Source organism: Rattus norvegicus, chromosome X (assembly GCF_021556685.1).
Source record: "Rattus norvegicus strain SHRSP/BbbUtx chromosome X, alternate assembly SHRSP_T2T, whole genome shotgun sequence".
NCBI classification, from domain to species: Eukaryota; Metazoa; Chordata; class Mammalia; order Rodentia; family Muridae; genus Rattus; species Rattus norvegicus.
This window is the reverse complement of record NC_141554.1, coordinates 115,491,840-115,494,535: the sequence shown is the minus strand read 5'-3', so window position 1 is coordinate 115,494,535 and position 2,696 is coordinate 115,491,840.

Sequence of the window (2,696 nt, the reverse complement as noted above, 5' to 3'; positions counted from 1 at the left end):
ATTCTGGTCAGGTGGAAGGAACCACTTAATGGGTGTTGCAGGGGGAGCAAACCCTATTAATGGTAGGAATGGGTTTTGTGCCTTTCCACAGGACCAGCCTAGCCTATTTGGGTCCCTGTCAGGAATGTCTGACACCACCCCAATGACCAAAGAGATGGCCTGAGTCTACCTGACAAATCAAACACAGAGAAGGCAGAGGAGATGCAACCCCTAATGAAACAAGATCTCCTGGAAGGACATCTACGACCTGGTGGCTGCTGCCTGGGCCATGTGTCCTCCACAAGCTTCCCTTCCCCATATTTTTTTTGTCTTCTTACATTTTTGTCTTTTATTGGTATTTTTTATTTACATTTCAAATGTTATCCCCTTTCCCAGTTTCCACTCCAGAAATCTTCTATCTCTCCCTGCTTCTATGAGGGTGCTCACCCACCCACCTACCACTGCTTCCCACCTCCCCACCCTGACATTCCCCCACATTGGGACATCGAGCCATGACAGGACCAAGGGCATCTCCTCCCATTGATGCCTGACAAGGCCATCCTCTGCTGCATATGCAGCTGGAGCCATAGGTTCATCCCTGTGTACTTTTGGGATGGTGATTTAGTCCCTGGAGCTCTGGGGTGTCTAGTTGGTTGATACTGTTGTTGTTCTTACAGGGATGCAAACCCCCTCAGCTCCTTCAGTCCTTTCTCTAACTCCTCCATTAGGGAACCTGTTCTCAGTTAAATCATTGTCTGAGTATCCACCTCTGTATTTGTTAGGCTCTGGCAGAGCCTCTGAGGAGACAGCTATATCAGGTTCCTGTCAGCATGTACTTCTTGGCTTCTGCAATATTGTCTGGGTTTGGTGGTTTTATTTGGGATGGATCCTGGAGTGGGGCAGTCTCTGGCTGGCCTTTCCTTCAGTCTCTGCTCCATACTTTGTCTCCTTATTTCCTACTGTCAGTATTTTTGTCTTCCGTTCTAAGGACTGAAGCATCCACACTTTGATCTTCCTTCTTCTTGAGCTTCACGTGATCTGTGAATTGTATCTTGGGTAGTTCGAGCTTTTGGGCTAATACCCACTCATCAGTGAGTGCATACCATGTGTGTTCTTTTGTGATTAGTTTATCTCACTCAGGATGATATTTTCTAGTTTCATCCAATTGTCTAAGAATTTCATGAAGTCATTGTTTTTAATAGCTGAGTAGTACTCCATTGTGTAGATGTACCATATTTTCTGTATCCATTCCTCTGTTGAAAGACATCTGGGTTCTTTCCAGCTTCTGGCTATTATAAATAATGCTGCTGTGAAAATAGTGGAGCATGAGTCTTTGCTATATGTTGGAGCATCTTTTGGGTATATGCCCAGGAGTGGTATAGCTGGGTCCTCAGGTAGTACAATGTCCAATTTTCTCCAGATTGATTACCAAAATAGTTGTACCAACTTGCAATCCCACCGAAAATGGAGGAGTCTTCCTCTTTCTCCACATCTTCACCAGCATCTGCTGTCACCTGAGTTTTTTATCTTAGCCATTCTGACTGGTGTGAGGTGGAATCTCAGGGTTGTTTTGATTTGCATTTCCCTGGTGACTAAGGATACTGAACATTTCTTTAGGTCCTTCTTGGTCAATCAGTATTCCTCAATTGAAAATTCTTTGTTTAGCTCTGTACCCCATTTTTAATAGGGTTATTTGATTCTCTGGTATCTAACTACTTGAGTTCTTTGTATATATCGGATATTGGCCCTCTATTGGATGTAAAGATCTTTTCCCAATTTGTTGGTTGCTGTTTTTTCCGAATGACAGTGTCCTTTGCCTTACAGAAGCTTTGCAATTTTATGAGGTCTCATTTGTTGATTCTTGACATAGAGCATAAGCTATTGGTGTTCTGTTCAGAAAATTTCCCTCTGTACCCATGTGTTCAAGATGTTTCTCCACTTTCTCTACCCAACAAAGAAAGAGAACTTCAGACCAATTTCCCTTATGAATACCGATGCCAAAATATTCAATAAAATTCTCAAAGACTGAATCCCAAGAACACATCAAAATGATCATCCACCATGATCAAGTAGGCCTCATCCTAATGATGCAGGGATGGTTCAGTGAATGGAAATCCATCAAGGTAATCCACTATATAAACAAACTTAAGGAACATACACATAATCATATAATTAGATGCTGAAAAAGCATTTGACAAAATTCAACACTCCTTCATGTTAAAAATATTGGAAAAATCAGGAATTCAAGGCCCATACCTAAATATAGCAAAAGCAAATACTGCAAACCAGTAGCCAACATCAAACTAAATGGAGAGAAACTTGAAACAATCCCACTAAAATTCGGGACTAGACAAGGTCGCCCACTTGCTCCCTACTTATTCAATATGGTACTCAAAGTCCTAGCCAGAGCAACCAGACAGCGAAAGGAGGTCAAAGGGATACAAATTGGAAAGGAAGAAGTCAAAATATCACTACTTGCAGATGATATGATAGTATACTTAAGTGAGACTAAACTCATTTTACTTTTACATCTGCAATCCCTGGGACAAACAATAGCCAATGGGAGTCATGGTTATGCTCTACCCTAATGGGTTTGCTAAACACCCAGTAGCTGACCTATAGATGTCCTGCCAGCTTCTCCTTACCTCCAAATCTGTCTTTACCCATGTTAACATTCTTCAACAGGAAAACCAAACTCAGAAGGAGATCTAAAGTAC